Below are 24,444 nucleotides of genomic sequence, written 5' to 3' on the forward strand. Positions count from 1 at the left end.
CACCCCACCCCTGCCCCGCCCCCCCACCCCCCCCCTGCCCCGTCCCCACCCCCGCCCCGCCCCCGCCCCGCCCCCACAGGTGGCCGGTCCGCTGTCTGCACTCAATCTAAAGGAAACACAGATGCATTCGCTTCACTTACCTGAGGAATCATGACAGCAGGCCCCTCCTTTCTTCCCTAAATTATTGTCCTGTATTGGCTGATTCCCATCGTGAACCAAACATCCTCTTCTTTCTCTCATCTTAACACAAACACCTTATCTCCAGTCCACACGCCCTGCCAGGCTCAGCCTGGCTTCCCTGCTCCTCTTTGCAGCTTGAAGCAGTCTTTTATCTGTAACATCTCCAGTTATTCTTTTCCCACTCTCCCTAAACCCACTCTTGTTGGGCTACCACGCCCCACACTCTCCAAAACTCCTCTTGTCAAGGTCAGGGATGACCTCCAGGTTGCTAAATGCATCGGGCATTTCTCAGACCGTCTGATTTTACCTGTCAGCAGCACTGGACACAATTGATTCCTCCTCTGCCCTGGATACACGTTTTTCTTTCTTGTCACTTCATGGGCATCTCCTTTGCAGGAGCCTTGGCCGGTTCTCCCTCTTCTCCCTGACGTTTAATATTGCTGCAAGACTCAGTACTTGTTCCTCTCCTTTTCATGGCTGCACGCCCTCCCTCAGTGTCTCCCTCTAGTCTTACGGTTTTAAATATCCTCCATTTACTGATGATTCCTAAACATATGTCATCAGACTAACCTTCTCCCAAATCTCTCAGAGGTCTGAGAGACATTTCAATTTTAACCTTAATATCTCCAGGTCTCTGTCCTTGATTTCCCCCCAAAACCTAAAATACAAAAGAAAAAAATCCACCTTATCCACAACCTTTCTGATGTCAGTTGATGGAAAAATTTGTAGAACAAGCTAAGAACTTTCAAGTCATCTTTTATTCTACTTTTTCCCTAACATTCCACATCTGATCCCTCATGAAATCCTGCCAGCTCTGCCTTCAGAAAACGCGTGGCCATCCTAGCCTCCACGTGATGTTTGGGTGCATGAATACCATGGCAGACTTGGCATCGGTCCACTCGGAGGCTCGGAGGGCTGGACGCAAGCCCAGCAGCAGCAGGACAGGACCAAGGCTCTGCTCTGGCACCTCGGGTAGTCGTTCAGGTGCAAGGAGAAGGGGTTGCTTGAGTGACTGGGGTGGAATTTTAATGTTTCTAACTTTAAAAGTCTGAATTCCTCAAGTTTCTCACTTATCCTCACTTTGTACTCCCCAAGGGGAAGTAATTCACCCTGTAATGTTAGGTATTGTCTGTATGATGATGAGTTTCAATTCTCTAGCTCAAATGCTCTTCCGAGCTCTACACTTGGAGAGAGAGAGAGGGGTGTGTGTGTGTGTGTGTGTGTGTGTGTGTGTGTGTGTGTGCATGTCAATCACTGGCTAATTTCCATGTCCACTGCAGTGTCTTACATTCACCTCAAGTCTTCATGCCCAGCACCACATCATCCTCCCCCAGCCTCTTCACAGACCCTCTGCTGCCCACTGTGCCCACTGAGCCCAGCCCTGGCCCCCCCAGACCCTCCACGTCTTGGACTCTTCATGATCTGTTTACTTCTCCTGACTCATCATTGGCTGTCTCCCCAGTTTTCTCTTAAACTTTGCCTACATGAACTTCTTTGAATTGCTTCAAAAGTCCATCTTCTTTTCCCCCAGAGTGGCTCTTATATAGGCTGTTCCTCCTGCCCAGCACACTCCCTCTCCTCTCCGCGTCCACTTGTCATCACTCCTAGCCACCACCCTGCATGTTATCTTGTTCATTTAAGTTGCTCCCTAATTCTCGCTCTGCCCCACATTGACTCTTCTAGTTTTGTGTTCTCCTATATCCTGCACTGACCCTTTTGTTACATACGTTAAGTATAATTATTTATGAATGTAAACTCTGCAAGGATGGGACTCGCATCTCTCTGTTTCCTGCTGTATCCCCAGCACCAGCAAAGCCCCCAATTTGTGCCCATCCAAGAAGACTAATTGGGCATTTTCTCATTTGATACTTAAACGGCATAGGTGTGTGTATATATATATTTATCTATTTATTTGAGATGGAGTCTCGGAGACACGGAGGTATCTGAGAAAGTGTGGTCAGGGAGGCAGGAGGAGAACTTCTACCACACCACATCAAAGGCATGGCAGGAGAAAATGCTCTAGGCGAGTTAGTGTGCTGCCGATTTTGTAACCGCAGACGTAAATGAAAAACCACCCTACAGCGGTGACACACCTCTTCCTGGCTCACAGCCCCAGGGACATGTTTTTGTAAACAATAATAGTGATCATTTGAGTCATATTTAAGTGTTGTATTTCTTTCTGTTAAAAGGTAAACTGAAGCACAATACAACTTTTTTTAAAAGAGTTTATTTGAGCAAACAGTGACTCATGAATTGGGCAGCTCCAAACCAGAAGTGGTTCTGGGGTTCCACCAAGGGAACAAGGAGGAAAGATTTTATAGAACAAACACAGAAGCAAAGGAAAGCAACTGTTTGATTGGTTACAGTTATGGAGTGGCCTTATTTGGTGAATCCTGTTGGAAAGTTCTTAGTTACATAAGTTAGTTGGGAGCTTCTGACTGGTTAGTCTTTAAGTTTCACTTTTCTTTAATACAGGCATTTATGAGAAAAAGCTCAGGTCAAGTTTTGTTTTGTTTTGTTTTGTTTCCGAGACGGAATTTAGCTCTGTTGCCCAGGCTGGATTGTAGTGGCACAATCTCAGCTCACTGCAACCTCTGCCTCCCAGGCTCAAGCAATTCTCCTGCCTCAGCCTCCTGAGCAGCTGGAACTACAGGCATGTGCCACAACAGCCTGCCAATTTTTGTATTTTTAATAGAGACGAGGTTTCACATATTGCCCAGGCTGGTCTTGAACTCCTGACCTCATGATCTGCCTGATCCGTCCACCTCAGCCTCCCAAAGTGCTGGGATTACGGGCATGAGCTACTATGCCTGGCCCAGGTTAAGTGTTATTTATGTTTGCAAATCACACAAGGTCAAGGTCACTTACACTTACAAGGCCAACTGGCTTTGTCTCCCTGAGGAATTTTCAGGTCTTTTCACTTACTTTTGACACCCCTAACCACACTAATTTATGTGGAAGTACCTTCTTACTGACACTGTTTCAGACGCTAGTGGGGGAAAGGTGAATTCCAGAAGCAGGGTAAAAGATGCTTACATGTAGACAGCTTTCCACCCTCTCCTCATCGCATGTGTGACCAACAGAAAGTGTCTCCTCTGGCTTAACAGAATTCGTCACTCTGCTCAGGTAGCTGATGCCACTGCACCTGGTGAGCCACCTAACTCACCAAACATATTTGCTTTTACAGATCTGCCTTTTATGAAGGCAGCCCAGGCTAACCCTTGGAATTGGTTTGATAAGCCTCATGCCCTGTGCTCTGAGCAAACTGAAGCCTCCTGCCTCCTTCAAGCGGTCCCCTCTCCTCCCATCTCCTCCCAGTATCTCTAGGATACAGGCAGGCCTGGAGCTGATTGACAGAAGCTGCTCGCTGGGCCTGATTAGCTTGTCTGCTAGCTCCAGGCAGAGCTTGGCCTCACAGCCCATGCAGCTCCTGCTCCTCCCTCCTCCCTGCAGCATGTTCAACTTTAGTCTGAATATGGTGATAGACCATGTGGCTGGCACCAGAATCTCTCCACTGTCTGTGTTTATTTACGCTCATTTTCATTAATCCAGCCACTTGTTAGCCGAGAGCCCTCTGTGTCTCTAGGATGCGGTACTAGAGAGACTGTAAAATTGAAGAAAATTGCTTCCTTTGAATGGAGGAAAATATCAGCTGGCTGGTTGATACTGGAAAAGTATACGTTTTAGAAGATCAAATTGGAGTTAGTGCACAGGGCTCAAAGCAACTTGATTTCCATATGTGCTTTATCCTCTTCTCTTTTGTTATGCTGAAAAACCAGATGGATTTTTTTTTTTTTTATAAAGCTTATGGGGTTAGGTAGAGGGGGAATTCAAGTTTAAAATGGTTTGGGTATTTCCACTGCTTTTCGGAGGCCACATTTTTCGATCAAAACCATTAAGCCTTAGAATTGCAGAGAGTAGTAAAGACCGCTCGAGGTCATTTGGTGCAGCAGCCTGTATCCCGTGGCCAGCAGGGAATTCAGGAAAGTACCCAGGAAGGACAGGCTTCGTAAGAGGGACAGTGTCCTCCCATGGCTCTGAGAGTGTTTGGAGAGCATAACAGTGATCATTTGAAGTCATTACATAACAGTGATCACTTGAAGTCATTACATAAAATACACATTGAAGCACATCATTGTGCCTTAATGGAGTCCTTAAGAAATAAACAAAATGTAATTATGGTTTACATTGGTGTAAACCACCAGTTTATTTTTTTTCTCTTTTGTTGTCATGCTCAAGGTCGCACCTTTCCTTAAGAGAAGAGAACCTCCATTGTCTGGCACTAGGAACCCAATCATGTCTCTCTGACTATTTTTGTGCAGTAAAATCCGTCCATGCCGTCAGTCCCATTTTTTCTGCCGAACAGTTTCAACAGCATCCTGTCTGCATGGCCAGGCTCATCCTTAATGCATCTTCCCCATTTCTGGTCTCTGAGCTAAGACAATTATTTGCTTAAACTTCTGCAAAAGTTTCCTATTGGAGTTTTCTATAGTACCTACAGGAAGAACTCAAAAGACAGTATCATTTAGTGCCAGTGGCAGCGGAAGCAATAATTGCAACAGTAACTGAAAGGATAACAGTAGCTGTATGAAATATCTCAGTTACTTCATTTCAGTCTTCACTGAAACCCGTAGAGGCAGGTATGTGTACCTTTACTTCAGAAATAAGAAAACTATGAGTCAAAAACATTAAATCACTTTTTCAAAGTTGCCAAGATGGCTTTAGAGAATCCAGGGTGTTCTTGCCTCAGTGTGCCTTGCCTCCCGTCTCCTCACCACCCCTACTCGTGGCCTCTATTTTTTTTTTTTTTTTTTTTTGAGATGGAGTCTCACTCTATCACCCAGGCTAAAATGCGGTGGCACAATCTCAGCTCACTGCAACCTCTGCCTCCCAGATTGAAGCGATTCTTCTGCTTCAGCTTCCTGAATAGCTGGGACTACAGGTGTGTGCCACCATGCCTGGTTAATTTTTGTATTTTTAGAAGAGACAGGTTTTCACCATGTTGGTCAGGCTGGTCTCGAACTCCTGACCCCGTGATCTACCTACCTTAACCACCCAAAGTGCTGGGATTACAGGCATGAGCTACCATGCTTGACTACTCATGGCCTCTATTACCACATTCCTGGCCATATCAGGTTCTTTGGCAGCTTTGTGACTTTATTGCTGTCCTCTTTTTCTGAAAATACCTTTGCTCATCGCTTCTCTGCTTCAGAAATTCTCATTAATCCTCATGGCTTGACCCAAAATACATTCTCTCTGACTTTTCCAAATTAGAATTAGTTGTTCACTCCACGATGTTGCAATAGAACTTTACAAAACTTCAGTCAGAGCATCAGCTTGTGAACCAGCTAGGGTTGGACCACTTTGGGGATGCAGCCCACTTGGCAGAGGCTGGATGCACTTCCTCAGTCTGAAAGCAGCAAGAGGCGTCTTGGGGCAGGCAAGCCGATTTCTTCCACACCACGCTGGTCCCTTCCAGAGGTGCTGTAGGTCCTCTGGGGGCACTCTAGTTCCTAAATGATGGATGGTGCTGGGCCCTGCTGCTGATGCTGCTTAATTCATAGTCTGGGGACTCAAGTCTCTGCAGGCTCCACTGGGCCAACATGCTTTCTGCAGAGATACATGTTCAGACTCTTCTAATTACTTTTCCTTGGCAAATGTTGCATCTCTGGGAAATTTAAATACAACTTCCATCTTTGTTGACTCCAGTTTAGACCCTGGCCAAGACTGAAATCGCATTTCAACTTTGTTTATTTATTTGCAGTACACAGAGAGACAGACTCTTCTTTTTTTGTTTTTGCTTTTTTGATTTAGGGAAATAAATATTTGATTTTGTGTGTATATACATGCATGCATACATATTTTTTTTTCTCTTAAGGGATCTCACGTGAGATTTTCATGGTTTTTTCCTACTCCATTAAGTAGACAGATATTCTCCAGGTCATTATATGGTTGTTTCCAGGGCTCCAAGGATCTTCCAGAAATAATCCTGAGGACCCCAGCATACTCAGCCCCTCCATCCTCCTACCTAGTAGAGCAGATGGCAGGACACACCATGAAGCATGCCTTGTGGCCAGCCTGGTCTTTCTTCAAGGCCAGATCACAGCCTGCGGCAGGCAGTTTTCTGCCTGGCAACACAGCTCCGCCCCAGCAGCCCATAGACCAGGATGCGCGAGTTTGTTTTATTTTAGTTCCACTCCAATTAAAAGAGTCTGAGAGCTCAGGTGAGTCCTAATGCACTGTAGCTGTTTGGCCCAAGGGCGAAATTCTGCCACGTCTTCCTTCCAGAGTGAAGCGCATTCGTGAGACCCATTAATTAGAGGCTATTCCTCCTTCAACACGATGATCCTCACATGAGCACTGACACCACCATTTATTGTCTCAGCTAAATTACTTCACAGAGTCCTTAACCATGGCAACCTGCTAGGGCCTAATTAATTATCATTGATATCTTTTCAAACGTCGATCACCTGCTTAATTAATCAAAAGGATTCACTTGATCTCTGCGGTAACTGAGCACCGTCCCCTGTGACTCATCAATCTTTAGCCCACAGCATGTCTCACTTCACATTCAGGTGACTGTTTGTATCTCTGACTCTTGACAGCAAACATCTTGGGGGCCACAGGTGTGTTGTAGTAATTATCATAGTTCCCTCATATCATAGTTCCCACAGTGTCTGGGGTGCGATAAAGTCTCAATAAATATTAACTGATTGAATGAATGATTCAGCAAATGGGCAAATTGAGTCTCTACAGAAGAGGACTCTGGGAACTGAATTTCTGGTTGATTCAGGGCTGGCCAGGCTCTTTATTGTAACGCTTTCGTTTTAAGAAAGTAGACACACCTGGGCTGGGCGCGGTGGCTCACGCCTGTAATCCCAGCACTTTGGGAGGCCGAGGTGGGCGGATCATGAGGCCAGAAGATTGAGACCATCCTGACTAACATGGTGAAACCTCGTCTCTACTAAAAATACAAAAAAAAGTTAGCCGGGCATGGTGGCAGGTGCCTGTAGTCCCAGCTACTCGGGAGACAGTGAGCCGAGATTGCGTCACTGCACTCCAGCCTGGGCGGTAGAGCGAGACTCTGTCTCAAAAAGAAAAAAAAAAAAAAAGAGTAGACACACCTTTGTAATGAGAAATGCACGTCTGATTCTATTTTCTTGCTTTAACTGGGACTCTCTAACAGATGAAAGAGATAGCTCCTGCTCCTCCTCACACTAGATATGTTCTCCAGCATAAGTTTGATACTTGCCACTTATTGATCACGTGCAGAAGGTGCCAGACGTGATGCTAAGTTCTTAATCACTTACAACTCCCCTGTGAAAGACAGGTGATGCCATCATCTCTACACAGCCCACATATTTACAAATCTTCCACCTGGATGGGTCCATCCAGAAACACAGGCATGAAGCTATGTCCTATGGAAGGTACTGTGGCCTTTTAAATATTTGGGGTGTGATATCATCCTGGTCTCTTTTCCACCTGAACCCCTGTCCCTCCTCCATCCTCCATCCTGTGCATCACATGGACCCCATGACATGTTTATCTCTCAGCTCTACTTTGCTACTAGTACTGCATGTTCCCTGTTTTCCAAAATACACTAACACAAACATGCTTCATAACAGACATTTACAAAAAGTGACAGGATGACAAAGCAGAACTGTGGGTGCCACAGAAGATGAAGCAACATCGATATGAACGACACAGCTTGCTCTTCTTAAAGCCCCTAGACATTCTTGCTTCAGAGAACCTTTCCTTGACTGCCCCTTTTTCTCTTGTTTATGGGGTCTTCCAACAACTGCATCGTTGCACTACGGTTGCTTCTATCACGGAACTTTTCCATAGCCCCCATTGCCCTAAACTGTTGCCAATAAGGACGTAGTTAGGGTTCAGGGATATAGAAGTGAATCAGAGTTCTCTTCGAACTTAGTGTGAATCTGATGTTCACATTTACAATGCGTTAGGGGCCCTTTTGTGCAGGGCTGACACCCGTATCTTACGCTGCCTTCGCAAGCTGAGTACTTGCACTTGCAGGAGGCTGTTCTGAGATCGGCGTAGACCTTTCTCATATCCGGCGGTTTGCAGTTGAAATGGAATTCGTGCTTTTTGGTGTCTTTGCTCATGTCTCTTTAGTGTAAAAGTGGTAGAAATGTATAGAAATAGATAGAGCATCTGGATTTTGTGATGCTGAGCAGGTTCTGGGCTTTTAAACCCAAATTTCCAAAATAAGTGCCAACCTCGCCTCTGATGCTTCTGCCCAACGCTCCCTGGAACCCAGCCTAGACCGTCTCTTGGGTCAGGGTCTTCTGTTCTCTCTCAAGGCCCTTTATTCATTCCCCCTCTTCTCTGAATATTATGGGCTTCTATGAAATGTCCTCCCTCCAGAAAAAAACAGGTGATAGCTCTCAGATTCCAGCAATTTATGAGCAGATTAATCTAGCTGTGCTGGTCAGGCCTCTCTCCTATGCTTCTGCCTCAGGTACCTTTCTCAAGGATAAACAAAAATCCAAATGTAGGAATTTCCCCTAACCAAAGATACATTTCTGGAATTTCTACCCTTTCCCAGGCGAGGAACCAACACGTGCATTAATTTTCTTAACTTCTCCCAGATCACATTCTTACACAGGACAACCAAAAGAAGGGAAAGATAGAATAAACCTCTGAAGTTAAACGTAGCAGAATATTTCTTATTTACACCAGTGTTACAGTTTGGAGGCCCTAGTGTCAGCAAAGTTAAGTCACTTGCCTTAGGCCACGCAGCTAATAGGTGACAGAGCTAGTCTTTACTCTGCAAATGCTTCTGAGGATTCTGAAAACATGCCCAAAGTTCAGCGGAAAGTCATGTTCACTAAATACAAGGGCACCAATTAAGTCTTCATGGGGTTGAACTTGAATCTACAATGGGAATCTGGAAGTATCTGTGAAGGCTGAGACAACACTCCCGCGTGTCTCTTCCCCCTGCTCCCTCGTGCCCTCTCAAGATCAGCCCAGCTCATTAGTGGAGCCCGTGGCCACATCCAAAGCACGCAGCCCACCTTGCTGCAGTCTTTTGCAAGCCAGGCATCCTGAAGGTCATAGCAGAAGTGCTGAGGGGTAAAGGATGAGTTTGTCAGCAGTCCCCCGTGGCTTCCTGGGGCTCTGAAGGGCAGCCAGATGGAGTGTGAACTTGGCTTTTCCCACCAGATGTTATTTACTTATTTTTGCTGTTGATTTATTTTTCTGTTAGCCTCTCACTCCCATCTCAAACACCTCTGGGCACCAAATACTTTCATGTAGTTTGTGATCCGCAAAGACAAATTCCTAAGAAAAGACTGAAAATAAAATAATGTTGCTGGGGAATTATTTGGGACATTTAGAAGTGGTGTGTGCTGTATCTAACGTGTTGCCGGTGATGCCCATACATCCGTGCTAGCTGCTTGGGAATTGCTGAGTTCTGTGTCAGGAATTTTAATGGGCAAACTTATTCAGACCCTGCCCCTCCCCTGCTTAGTTCTCACCGGTGATGACACAGTTTACAGAGTGACAGCCGGAGACCAGGAATGAAGCTTTATAAGTCACTCTAATTATTTGATATCACTTGTAAATTGCCTAAGGAGGGAGACCCCTGTCTGACTATACTGTAGGTGCCTATCTGCGGCACTCCAGTGAACACACACGTGCAATGGACAAGGGAGCGAATGCATGTGCGACGGTCAGCGGCTGAGAACGCCCCCCTCTGGCTGACATTGGAGGGGCGCATGGCAACAAAATGTCATCCCAATCTCTCATGGGATGTTTTCTTTTCCAACTTTCTTCTCAACGGCTTCTGGCATTAAAATAGGTTTTTACTGAATATAAAGTACTTACGTTCCTCTTTAAAACCCACATTGTTGGGTTTTAAAAACTTAACGTTGGATTAAGATCTCCTAATAAGCAAGGTTAATCAAACAAATAAGGGGGTTGGAAATAAAATTAGAGAGTGCCATTTCCCAGCTGATGGGCATTAGCAACAATGGCCCTGTTAGCGCTCCTCGAGATTCTTCGTGAAGCTCACAAAATCCTTCCTCCCTGATTGCTCAGGTCCCACAGATGAGCCTAGAAGAAATTATTCAATGTCTAAGAAAAGACACGTATTCAAGGCTAAAAAAGATGTTTCTGTTTCACTTTGAGGCTCAAGTAAACCCGTTCCCCTTTTTCTCTTCCCATCATCTTCCTTTGCCACTGGAGCCTAGAATTCTTCCAGAATCCTTTCCTCCTCTCTCTTTTGAATCAGCCCTGGAGAGAGCTTAAAAGAAGAACAGAAGCTCCACCTTATCCCATCCCCATCCACCTGTCTTGCGTACTTGAAGAACAGGAGAAGATAAATAAGATGGGCCAGCACGATCATTTTCTAATTTTTATGGAGGGACTCGAATTTGAAACCGACACCACTGACTGTGATCACGCCCCAAGCATATGAAGGATTTTCCTTTGGGCTCCAGGCAGATTTTGGCAGGTTCCTCTTCTCTGCCTGCCATGACCTTTAGAAATCATCCACTAATGTGTCTTTTCATGACTTCCCTTCCAGCATTAAGTTCCAGGAACTGAACCTCTTTAAGTGATTTCTGTCCAAACTCAGTAGCTCAAGGATCCCATCACATTACCAAAAAAGACTAAGATCTCCATGGTTCTGGCTGCATCAGACAACGTAAACGGGTAAAGCAGCATCCGTGGAGCATATTTTATTCACTTTATAAATATGATAAAGGGGCTGCTAGATGCCTAAAGCTCTGATTGGTTAGATGACTTGGGATCACAGAGGCAAACAAAACAAGGTTTGTACCTTGTATATAGAGCATAAAGTATATTTTAAATGTTAAAAGGCATCACTTTATTTTTATTTGCTTGATTTTGCTGGGGGCTGAATCTGTAACAGCTCGTATAGCACCCAGGAAATATTAGTTCAGTGAAGGCATAAAGACGCACACCATGTGGTTCCAGAAAGGATTTTGGGAAACTCAGTGCAAACATCAGGTAGCAATATCCCAAATCCCAACAACTACAACAAAAAGAAGATAGGAGAAAAGATGAGATTTGTGCCCACAGTGCATGTTGATTTAATAGGAATTTCAAAAGAGAAAAGGACATCCATGGCCAGGAATATATCCAAAGCCTGCTTTCTCCTTCTTGTCTCACCTCTCCTGGTTTCTGGAGCTCACACTCGTTCCTCTCATCCTTCCCTCCTTCCACCCATTCCCGACTCTGGAGGGATACTGCACCAGGTGTTATATGTACATTAGCTCATTTGATGTTCACAGCTATTCCTGGTGGCTGGTGGTATCTCCATTTTACATATGAGGAAACTGAAGCTTAGAAAAGCTGATGAGGATCACAAGTCTCATGGCTAGTATCACAGGAGTGCAGATACGACTTGAGGCTTGTCTGTCTCCAAAAGCCTTTGATGTGGACCCTACACCATGCTGCAAGGAGATGGTTCTCTAATCCAGGATGAAGCTCTTGTTCTTCTCATTTTCCCTTGTCTTCAACATATGAGGATTTGTTCTGAAGATCAGCAGTAAAATCTCACTTAAGGGTTGAAGCTTATTTTAAACTAGTCCAGAACTAAGATGTGACCCAAATAGAAAAACAGTCAGGAAAAATCCATGAAGCTCCTACATCCATCTTCTGAAACATGGCCCAGTGACCCCAGTGTGCAGGTTAAACTTGAGATTCCTTTAGAAGATCGTGCTTCTTATATAACTAGGACTGATGAAAGCGGCCTGGAAATGAGTGCACAGTTTGATACGGGACCCATCAAAGATGTCATTCGGCCTGAGGATAATGACCCCCCAAGACTGCTACAGGAGCCACGTTTGAGCTAGAGCCAGATCTTCTTGAAGTTTATGCTTCAATAACTTCTTTCAGCCCCCTCGGTGCTTTTGGGTCAAGCCTGACTTTAGTAAATGAATTATACGTTGGATAAGGGTCATTTTGGAAGTGAAACAAATGATGATAGGAAAGTAATTCTCTGCCCATACTTATGGTGTCATCTCTAAGCACAGACCTGCAACTTTCCATTGTTCAGTGAGACCGAGACCCTGGGTAGGTGCACCCATCACAGACCTCACGGGGAGATTTTATTTAAATTGACACAAAGAATCGAAGATTGGTGGCCCGTCGTTTTATTTGAAGATGTAGACAGCAAAACTAAAATATTTGGATTTCTTTTGTTCTGAAAAAGATTTATCTTTATGTTTTGAGTGCCTAAAGAGATAACATAGTTATTGTATGACGATGGTCATCTGACATAAATGAAAATACCATTTAATGATACGAATCTTATTCACTCTAAGAAATTAAAATGCCTGTAATCATCCATTTACACTGTTGCCATGTTATTTGGCTTTCGTGAACTGTGTAAAATGTTCTGATTTTTTAAAGAATTCAAGGGCAGGAGTCCGTTTCTGGAATTCCGTATCGGCCACACTATAAATTGCGAAAGCTCTGTATATGGACACAAGCAGGGGGTTTTGTTTGCGTTTGGTTTGGTTTATGTGTGGGCGAAACGTGTCACAGATCTGCAGAAACTATCCAATTTTATAGATCCTTTCAAATGTGGAGTTGCCAGACTTCTCCTAGGAATTGTAGCATGTAAGATAAGCCAGATAAGCCAAGAAATAAGAGGACCATCTGATAGTTCCTATATTACTTAGATGGAAAGTGGAAGGCTCAAGGAAACTAGAAATTTGTGTGTGTGTTGGTTCTTATTTATTAAAAGATATATTGATGGGTATTGTGGCTTACACCTGTAATCCCAGTCCTTTGGGAGGCCGAAGCAGAAACATCGCTTAAACTCAGGAGTTTGAGACCAGCCCAGGCAATAGAGTGAGACATCATTTCTACAAAAAATTTGTAAAAATTAGCCAAGCCTGGTGGTGGACACCTGTAGTCCCAGCTACTCAGGAGGCTGAGGCGGGAGGATCACTTGAGCCTGTGAGGCACAGGCTGTGGTGAACTGAGATCGCACCACTGCACTCCATCCTAGGCAACAGAGAAGGACCCTGTCTCAAAAAACATATATATATATATATGTGTGTGTGTGTGTGTGTGTGTGTGTGTGTAAATATATATATATATCACTTGTAAACCTCAGTAGCTTAATATTACTAACAAACTTACAGTGACACATTACACAAATGATCTCCGCACCCTAGAACTTAAAATCTAGGACGAATATGTTCTTATAATTTTTTTCTTTCTATATTTCAGATAAAACTCAGATACCTAAATTTCATGATAGCTTTCTCCCTAGGAAATTATATTCTCTTCTTATTGCAAGCACCACATTATTAATTTCCCTGATACCTCATTACCAAGACTCTTTTCTGCGAGAGAAAAGACGCTGAGTACTTTATCCAAGTTTCACATCAGGCCCAGTGATCCCCAACCCACTGTTTTCCCATCACTTTGCCTCCTCCAAGTCAGTCAAATTCATTCAGTTAATAATTGAAAAAATGGTATAAAAATAAATCAGGCATATATAGACCTTGTCTTCAGGTACTTGCAGATTAAGGGGGGGATTCAGGTAAATAGTTAAAGACATAATGAAGCATAGGTGCTTTCCCGAGATACAGACAGAGGAGGGAGAATACAAAGAAATGGCAGCTTCTCGCTTTAGGAGCTGAGAGAGAGTCCCGTGGAGGTGACATTTGAACCAAAGCAACATTTGCACATAACTAGGACATTGCCAAGTAAAGGCGACTGGTATGAGAAGGGAGCAGGGAATTTCTCTAAATATTGGAGGTGAAAAGGGTTAGGAGAAAAGTGGTATATCCAGAAACTGATCAGAATACGGATTTGGCTTCAGCCTGCACTATTTGGCATCTGGTAGGAAACAGGGCTGTGTGTGTGGAGGGAGGACAGACCTTCAGGGCATTTCTGCAGGCCCCTCTCTAGCAGCTGGGGCCATGGTGGGCTCTGAGTGGTGAGAGCTTTTTATTTCTTAGATGATGAGGTTGGAGTATAGATAGTGGACTAGGAAAAAGACATGTATATATGTTTGGTTTTGGGGGGTTTGTTGTGGGTTTTTTTGTTGTGTTTTTTGAGACAGAGTCTCGCTCAGTCACCCAGGCTGAAGTGCAGTGGCTCACTGCAACCTCCGCTTCCCGAGTTCAAACGATTCTCGTGCCTCAACCTCCCGAGTAGCTGGGACTACAGGCATGCGCCACCACACCTGGCTAATTTTTGTATTTCTTTTTCTTTTTTGTTTTTTTTTTTATTTTTATTTTTTTTAAATTATTATTATACTTTAAGTTCTAGGGTACATGTGCATAACGTGAAGGTTTCTTACATATGTATACTTGTGCCATGTTGGTGTGCTGCACCCATCAACTCGTCAGCACCCATCAATTCGTCATTTATATCAGGTATAACTCCCAGTGCAATCCCTCCACCCTCCCCCCTCCCCATGATAGGCCCCAGTGTGTGATGTTCCCCTTCCCGAGTCCAGGTGATCTCATTGTTCAGTTCCCACCTATGAGTGAGAACATGTGGTGTTTGGTTTTCTGTTCTTGTGATAGGTTGCTAAGAATGATGGTTTCCAGCTGCATCCATGTCCCTACAAAGGATGCAAACTCATCCTTTTTTATGGCTTCATAGTATTCCATGGTGTATATGTGCCACATTTTCTTAATCCAGTCTGTCACAGATGGACATTTGGGTTGATTCCAAGACTTTGCTATTGTGAATAGTGCCGCAATAAACATACGTGTGCATGTGTCTTTATAGCAGCATGATTTATAATCCTTTGGGTATATACCCAGTAGTGGGATGGCTGGATCATATGGTACATCTAGTTCTAGATCCTTGAGGAATTGCCATACTGTTTTCCATAATGGTTGAACTAGTTTACAATCCCACCAACAGTGTAAAAGTGTTCCTATTTCTCCACATCCTCTCCAGCACCTGTTGTTTCCTGACTTTTTAATGATTGCCATTCTAACTGGTGTGAGATGATATCTCATTGTGGTTTTGATTTGCATTTCTCTGATGGCCAGTGATGAGCATTTTTTCATGTGTCTGTTGGCTGTATGAATGTCTTCTTTTGAGAACTGTCTGTTCATATCCTTTGCCCACTTTTTGATGGGGTTGTTTGTTTTTTTCTTGTAAATTTGTTTGAGTTCTTTGTAGGTTCTGGATATCAGCCCTTTGTCAGATGAGTAGATTGCAAAAATTTTCTCCCATTCTGTAGGTTGCCTGTTCACTCTGATGGTAGTTTCTTTTGCTGTGCAGAAGCTCTTTAGTTTAATTAGATCCCATTTGTCAATTTTGGCTTTTGCTGCCGTTGCTTTTGGTGTTTTAGACATGAAGTCCTTGCCCATGCCTATGTCCTGAATGGTACTACCTAGGTTTTCTTCTAGGGTTTTTATGGTATTAGGTCTAACATTTAAGTCTCTAATCCATCTTGAATTAATTTTCATATAAGGAGTAAGGAAAGGATCCAGTTTCAGCTTTCTACTTATGGCTAGCCAATTTTCCCAGCACCATTTATTAAATAGGGAATCCTTTCCCCATTTCTTGTTCCTCTCAGGTTTGTCAAAGATCAGATGGCTGTAGATGTGTGGTATTATTTCTGAGGACTCTGTTCTGTTCCATTGGTCTATATCTCTGTTTTGGTACCAGTACCATGCTGTTTTGGTTACTGTAGCCTTGTAGTATAGTTTGAAGTCAGGTAGCATGATGCCTCCAGCTTTGTTCTTTTGACTTAGGATTGTCTTGGCAATGCGGACTCTTTTTTGGTTCCATATGAACTTTAAAAGAGTTTTTTCCAATTCTGTGAAGAAACTCATTGGTAGCTTGATGGGGATGGCATTGAATCTATAAATAACCTTGGGCAGTATGGCCATTTTCATGATATTGATTCTTCCTATCCATGAGCATGGTATGTTCTTCCATTTGTTTGTGTCCTCTTTTATTTCACTGAGCAGTGGTTTGTAGTTCTCCTTGAAGAGGTCCTTTACATCCCTTGTAAGTTGGATTCCTAGGTATTTTATTCTCTTTGAAGCAATTGTGAATGGAAGTTCATTCATGATTTGGCTCTCTGTTTGTCTGTTACTGGTGTATAAGAATGCTTGTGATTTTTGCACATTAATTTTGTATCCTGAGACTTTGCTGAAGTTGCTTATCAGCTTAAGAAGATTTTGGGCTGAGACGATGGGGTTTTCCAAATATACAATCATGTCATCTGCAAACAGGGACAATTTGACTTCTTCTTTTCCTAACTGAATACCCTTGATTTCTTTCTCTTGCCTGATTGCCCTAGCCAGAACTTCCAACACTATGTTGAATAGGAGTGGTGAGAGAGGGCATCCCTTTCTTGTGCCAGATTTCAAAGGGAATTTTTCCCGTTTTTGCCCATTCAGTATGATATTGGCTGTGGGTTTGTCATAAATAGCTCTTATTATTTTGAGGTACGTTCCATCAATACCGAATTTATTGAGCATTTTTAGCATGAAGGGCTGTTGAATTTTGTCAAAAGCCTTTTGTGCATCTATTGAGATAATCATGTGGTTCTTGTCTTTGGTTCTGTTTATATGCTGGATTACGTTTATTAATTTGCGAATGTTGAACCAGCCTTGAATCCCAGGGATGAAGCCCACTTGATCATGGTGGATAAGCTTTTTGATGTGCTGCTGAATCCGGTTTGCCAGTATTTTATTGAGGATTTTTATTTTTAGTAGAGACTGGATTTCACCATGTTGGCCAGGCTGGTCTTGAACTCCTGACCTCAAGTGATCCACCCGCCTTGGCCTCCCGAAGTGCTGGGATTACAGGTGTCAGCCACTGTGGCTGGACTGTATATATGTTTTAATGAATCACTTTCTTCATAAAAAGTTATTTGCAGGAAGCAATGGGGGGAGATAAGAATGACTTAGGCAAGTCTCCTTCTTTTAATAAGCTTGGAGTCCAACAACAAGTGGGTGAGTCACAAACACCAACAGCTGTGTGTGTACCCAAATGCAGGAAGGGACACAGGAGGAAAAAGACACACTAAACATTTGGCAGAGCAGTGCATTGAGCCAGGGACTGTCAGAGCTGAGCGCTGTGGGCCTCTGGTAATGACCATTAAACAAATACCTGCCAGAAAAAAAACCTCTCCTCCACCGGGATTCAACAATAGGGAATACCCCATCCAGCCTACCTATTTGTAATAGACAATTTAGTAGGCAAAATCTTAAATTTTCATAAAAAAGAATCTCTTAAGAGTTAGAGATTTCACACATGTTGTGTATCTTAATTTTTAATGAGATGCCTATGATATGTTTCTAAGATCTTTTTTTCCTCTCTGGAATAAATACTAGTGAACTTAATTTATTTCAAGAAGAATACTGATGCACCTCTTAAACATACGACATACACTCCATAGTCTCAGAATCTGAGACAGCAAATCTCCTGTCTAAAAGGAATTAATTAATTTTTGAAAAGCAGAGTGAAGATATTATGACATTAAAGCTCTGAGAATTCATGTAATATAATGAACTTGACCCAAAGGGGAGCTATGTGAGTCCAGAGACAAAGATTGTTTTTCCTGTGTGAGAATATCCCATTACCAAGTGTCATGTATTTATCCCATAATTTTCAGCACGTTTTACTGGGGGTTTTCTCCTCAATGGCACATGTTCCCTGAGCACAATGAATGGCATGTGCCCGTGGCTAGACCCTGCAGCAAAGTCAAGCTCCTTTGAACCCACAGTGTGCTGGGGGCTTTGACTCTCTGGAAGAGGTTTTGTGAAGGGGCCTCTTCAACAGAAAGGGGAAGGAGTCCATTTGGATCTGCCCCATCGTTACCATGCAGCCTGCTGTGGAACAAAGGAGAACCGACCTAACGCCTGTGCTTGGAAAACTTGGAAATGTGTACTGGGAAACAGGATCGAGGCCTTCCTTAGTGTCACTCCATAACGTGGAAGTGTGCACGTGACACCCGCTTCTTTAGATGACTGATGTAGCTCAACTTTCCATGATTACAGCTAAAGAATTTTGGATATGCTTTTATCGTTTAAATAAAAGATTTCCTCCCATCTTTAAGGAGGTTACATTCTGACGCGTCCATTCACTCATGCAGCATTGTGTTGAGGACCTACTATATGACAGGGACTATTTTCGCCACTGAGACAAAAAGGTAAAGAAAGCAAACTCCCTCCCGCCCCCACGAACCATTGTAGGTTAAAATAGCCCAGTGGTATTTTTCAGAGCTCAAAGCCAGAGGGAACTGGACGTAACCTTCACAAACTTGGAGTTCCACCTCGCGTTCGACAGGCTAAAAAACTAAAATCACTCAAGTAACCTGCCCAGTTAAAATCTCTTCTAGTTTGTACTATATCTTCAACCTGGAGATGAGACTGAGGGAGGGGGAGGAAGGTGAGAAGAAGGGAGTGTTGGTCCATTCTCAAAAAAAGAACTAGGCTGGGTATGGTGGCTCACGCCTGTAATCCCAGCACTTTGGGAGGCCGAGGTGGGTGGATCACTTGAGGTCAGGAGTTTGAAACCAGCCTGGCCAACATGGTGAAACACCATCTCTACTAAAAATACAAAAATTAGCCTGTAATCCCAGCTACTCAGGAGGCTGAGGCAGGAGAATCACTTGAACTGGGGAGGTGGAGATTGCAGTGAGCTAAGACTGCACCACTGCACTCCAGCAGTGGCGAGAGAGTGAGACTCCATCTCCAAAAAGAAAAGAAAGAAAAAAGAGCTAGAATAAATTAGGTCATCATTTGCCACAGGATATTCACAATAGTATCAAATGAAAAAATTTGAAAATAGCATAAATATATGCCCATTTTTTAAAATTGGCATATATTTCCCACATAGGCTTAGGAGAAAAAGCCTGGGAGAGAATAAAACAAAGAGTCATTAATATTTATCTTCTGGGATCAGGTATGCTTTTTTTCTTCCATATCACTTATCTCCTTATAACATCCCTGACAACTGGACTCACCTGTTTTATCTTAATGCCAGAAACCAGCCCACTCTACCAGGCCACACGAGGTCTTTCCTGTTCAGCAGGACGATGGGGGACGATGCATTGTGTCTCTATCATGGCAATCAGAAAAAGGAGAAGATATTCTGTCGTCAGGGAAGTGGTGAAACAGAGCACGGGAGAGAATAATCTCAGAGGCAGTTGCCTGCTTCATAAGTAGTTACAGAAAAACATCTGAACTGACATGGTGCCTACATGAGATTGCCACAGTTGATACAGCTCAGAATATGGCCTTTTGAAAAGTCTAAGGTTAGAAGGAGTTGAGAATGTATGAGAAAAAAAAGGACAGTGAGCTACTTGGACTGAGTGAGGTGGAAAGTAATAAAATCCCAAATAAATGGCTTAACCAAATATGCAATTAATTTTCCTCACATGTAAGCAATCAGAGATAGACCATCTTTTTTATTATTTATTATTTTATTTTATTTTTTGAGATGGAGTCTCGCTCTGTCACCTAGGCTGGAGTGCAGTGGCATGATCTCAGGTTACTGCAACCTCCGCCTCCCAGGTGGAGGTTCTCTGCCTCAGCTTCCTGAGTGTCTGGGACTCCAGGCACACGCCACCACACCTGACTAATTTTTGTATTTTTAGTAGAGACAGGGTTTCACCATGTTGGCCAGGCTGGTCTCGAACTCCTGAACTCAAGTGATCCACCCGCCTTGGCCTCCCAAAGTGCTGAGATTACAGACATGAGCCACCATGCCCAGTCAGATAGACCATCTATTATGGCCAGTGTCACTGCCCTCAAATATCAAGGACCCAGGCTTCTCCTAGAGTAGGATGTTTCAACCTCAGCACTGTTGACATTTGGACCAGATGATTCTTTGTTGCAGCTGCTGCCCTATGCACTGTGGGATACACTGTGGGATGCATGCCTGCTCTCTACCCACTCAATGCCAGCAGCACCCACCACCCATGTGGTAAAAACCAAAAAGTCTCCAGACATTCCCAAATGTCCCCTGAGAGGGTAAAATCAGCCCTTGTTGAGAAGCTACTATTCTAAATCCCTGCTCTGCCATCAGTAACATGTGGCTTTTATCTTTAGAGTCACAAAAGAAAAGTAGGCAGGTGAGTTTGTTGGCAGTCACAGCTCTACAGAAGCCTTGTAGTAGCTTTCAGCTCACATCTATCTCATCACCCTAAGCTTGGCCATGTGACTAACCCTTTGTTACTTGCACAGAAGTCAGGGAGGAGAATATTTTTATCTGGACATATTGAATCCCTAGCCAACATTAGGGTTCTGAGGAGGACAGAATGGGTTTGGGGCAGGTGACCGATAGGCTCTACAAGAAGACGTTAGAGAAGAAAGGTGTAAAACAGATATTTCAGTGACCTCAATGATAAAGCATTTCATGAATACAAAAAGAGGGCTCCCCTGCGGTGCAAAGCATGGCCATTCTAGCACTGCCCCACTGCCTTCTAGGAGCACAGAGTGTCTGTGAGTACTGCAGCAGCCCATTCCCAAAGAAACTGGGCTCCTATTCATATTCCATGAGGCAAGTCTTAGACCGTAGGTGTGCAGGCAGAGTCATTCCAAGTTGCATGTCACTGCAGTGTGAGGCCAACAGTAAGTCTGGAGATGGAGCAGCGCTAATGGGCCATTGCTTAAGAGTCTCTTCATTTTCTCATCTCATAGGTTTTAAATTTTTTTTAATGTTTTATAGGTCCTTTAGGATACTATACCTTTTCATTTATTTTAGTATATTTTGGTAAAAAAAAATTCAATAATGTTTAAAATTAGGGAATAATAAAACAATTCCCTATGTAACCTCACCCTTAGCTTGAAGAAGTAACAAGTCACAGTGAATCCCTGTTTCCTGTATATCCCCACCACCCACCAACTTCCCCCCAGATCCCATACACTGTATCATTCCATCTACAGATATTTCAGTATGTTTGTGGGGGTCCTCAAGACAACCACGTTTCATGAGCCACTGGGAGGACTCACAAGAGTCAGCATTTAGACACAATTACAGCTGTGAGTTATTATCATGAAAGGATACAGAAGAAAATTATCAAAAGGAAAAGGCACATGGGGTGACATCCAGAGGAAACCAGGCACAGACATCTAAGGGCCCTCTCTAAACGCAATACATGCTTAATGCCCCTGGCGAGTTGTATAGCATGGGCATGGGCAGAATGTCATCTACCAGGGAACCTCACTAGAGACTCAGTTCCCATGGATTTTGTCAGTGGCTGGTCACACTATGTTCTAGACTTGCAGAAGGAAGGCAGATGACCAGCCAAAGCCACAGTGTACAAAACAGTTTAGGCACAGAAAGCCACTTTGATCAGTTTGAAGAAAACTGTCCAGGAATTATTATAGATAGTGGTGATGGTTGCACAGCTGTGTGACTCTTCTAACAAACATTGAATTTCACACTGTAAAATAGTTAAAATGATGACTTTTGTTATGGGAATTTTGTCTAAGAGAAATACCACTTGGCACCATTTCTATAAAAAGGAATAGTGAGAGATAAAGCTTATAATATGGTTTGGCTGTGTCCCTACCCAAATCTCATCTTGAATTGTAATTCCCATAATTCCCATGTGTCATGGGAAGAACTTGGTGGGAGGTGACTGAATTATGGGGCGGATCTTTCCTGCGTTGTTCTCCTGATAGTGAATGAGTCTCATGAGATCTGATGGCTTTAAAAAGGAGAGTTTCCTTGCACCAGTTCTCTTCTCTTGACCGCTGCCATATGAGACATGCCTTTTACCTTCCACCATGATTGTGAGGCCTCCCCAGCCATGTGGAACTGTAAGTCCAATAAACCTCTTTCTTTTGTAAATTGCCCAGTCTTGGGTATGTCTTTATTAGCAGCATGAACATGAACTAATACAGTAAATTGGTACCAGTAGAGTGGAGCACTGCTGAAAAAATCCCTGAAAATGTGGAAATGACTTTGGAACTGGGTAACAGGCAGAGGTTGGAACAGTTTGGAGAACTGTTCGGAGAAGACAGGAAAATGTGGGAAAGTTTGGAACTTCCTAGAGACTTGTTGAATGTTGAATGGCTTTGCCCAAAATTCTGATAGTGATATGGACAATGAAATCCAGGCTGAGGTGGTCTCAGAGGGAGATGATGAACTAGTTGGGAACTGAAGCAAAGATGACTCTTGTTATATTTTAGCAATGAGACTGGTGGCATTTTTGCCCCTGCCCTAGAGATTTATGGAGCTTTGAACTTGAGAGAGATGATTTAGGTTATCTGCTTGAAAAATTTCTAAGCAGCAAAGCATTCAAGAGGTGACTTGGGTGCTATTAAAGGCATTCAGTTTTATAAGGGAAGCAGAGCGTACAAGTTTGGAGAATTTGCAGTCTGACAATACGATAGAAAAGAAAATCCCATTTTCTGAGGTGCAATTCAAGCCAGCTGCAGAAATTTGCATAAGTAATGAGGAGTCGAATGTTAATTCCCAAGATCCTGGGGAAGATGTCTCCAGGCCATGTCAGAGTCTTCACAGCAGCCTCTCTCATCACAGGCCTGGAAACCTAGAAGGACAAAGTGGTTTGGTGGGCTGGGCTCAGGGTTCCCGTGCTGTGTGCAGGCTGGGGACTTGGTGCACTGTGTCCCAGTGACTCCAGCTATGGCTGAAAGGGCCCAAGTTAGAGTTTGGGCTGTAGCTTCAGAGGGTGCAAGCCCCAAGTCTTGGCTGCTTCCACATGGTGTTGAACCTATGGATGCACAGAAGTCAAGAATTGGGTTTTGGGAACCTCTGCCTAGATATCAGAAGATGTATGGAAACACCTGGATGCCCAGGCAGAAGTTTGCTGCAGGGGTGAGGCCCTCATGGAGAACCTCTGCTAGGGCAGTATGGGAGGGAAATGTGGGGTTGGAGCCCCAACACAAAGTCCCTACTGGGGCACTGCCTAGTGGAGCTGTGAGAAGATGGCCACTGTTCTCCAAACCCCAGAATGGTAGATCCCTTGAGAGCTTGCACCACACACCTGCAAAAGCTGCAGACACTCAGTGTCAGCCCATGAAAGTAGCCCAGAGGGAGGCTGTCCCCTGCAGAGCCACAGTGGCAGAGCTGCCCAAAGCCATGAGAACCCACCTCTTGCATCAGTGTGACTCAGATGTGAGACATGGAGTCAAAAAAGATCATTTTGGAGCTTTAAGATTTTACTGCCCTGCTGGAGTTTGAGCTTGCATGGGGTCTGTAGCCCCTTTGTTTTGACCAATTTCTCACATTTGGAATGGCTGTATTTACCCAATGCCTGTACCCCCATTGTATTTAGGAAGTAACTAACTTGCTTTTGATTTTACAGGCTAATAGGCAGAAGGGACTTGCCTTGTCTCATATGAGACATCAGACTGTGGACTTTTGAGTTAATGGCAGAATTGAGTTAAGACTTCAGGGGACTGCTGGGAAGGCATGATTGATTTTGAAATGTGAGCACATGAGATTTGAGAGGGGCTAGGGGTGGAATGATACGGTTTAGCTGTGTCCCCACCCAAATCTCATCTTGAATTATAATTCCCACAATCCCCACGTGTCATAGGAGGAACTTGTGGGAGGTGATGAATTATGGGGGCGGGTCTTTCCTGTGCTGTTCTAGTGGCAGTGAATAAGTCTCACGAGATCTGAGGGTTTTTAAAAGGGGAGTTTCCCTGCACCAGCTCTCTTCTCTTGTCTGCTGCCATGTGAGATGTGCCTTTCACCTTCTACTGTGATGGTGAGGCCTCCCCAGCCACATGGAACTGTAAGTCCAATAAACCTCCTTCTTTTTTTAAATTGCCCAGTCTCAAGTATGTCTTTATCAGCAGCGTGAAAATGGACTAATACAGCTTATGAGTTGAATTTGGGGTGAATTTACATTGAATGTCAGGTAAGGAGACTGAACTCTGTTTTGTAGTTCATAGGAAGGCCAGCCAAGGGAGCTTTCATGGAGGGAAAAGTTGTACTTCATGGAGACTGCTCTGTTGACAGGACGTAAATAGCAGCTGGGGAGGAAAATGACAACATGCAAAAGAGTCTTTTATAAAAGACACTAGTGAAAATGTCGCACATGCCTGTGACTCAGTTCTGATGATGGCTTTGATGCTCATCATCAAAAAACTTGCGCTTGTCTTTTAAGGTCTCTCTCTGGTCAACAGCAGAATGGCGGCTACCATGGACTGTTCTATGTGTGGTCCTGGATTTCCTGAGAACTCTCCTGATCCTTGCTTCCTCTGTTTCTGCTCTAGCAGGGAAAATTGGAGATCAGAGAGTTGAAGCTGCACCTTGCAATATAGTACAGCCTTTGTTTATACTATCAAAATCCCT

At 43.8% G+C, this 24,444-nt stretch overlaps 1 protein-coding gene and 1 long non-coding RNA gene across 12 annotated transcripts in view; one reads left to right on the forward strand and one right to left on the reverse strand.

Moving 5' to 3' along the window:
- The window catches only part of LOC113219713, a 36,410-nt gene extending 36,202 nt beyond the window's left edge, over positions 1-208 (reverse strand). Inside the window, exon 1 of the long non-coding RNA XR_003306683.1 lies at positions 141-208. This is a non-coding gene — a long non-coding RNA (uncharacterized LOC113219713). The remainder of the gene's footprint in view (positions 1-140) is intronic.
- DPP6 (dipeptidyl peptidase like 6) overlaps positions 1-24,444 on the forward strand; it is a 1,140,747-nt gene that overhangs the window by 739,110 nt on the left and 377,193 nt on the right. The window lies entirely within an intron of this gene.

The sequence above is a fragment of the Piliocolobus tephrosceles genome, chromosome 8 (genome assembly GCF_002776525.5).
Source record: "Piliocolobus tephrosceles isolate RC106 chromosome 8, ASM277652v3, whole genome shotgun sequence".
NCBI lineage: Eukaryota > Metazoa > Chordata > Mammalia > Primates > Cercopithecidae > Piliocolobus > Piliocolobus tephrosceles.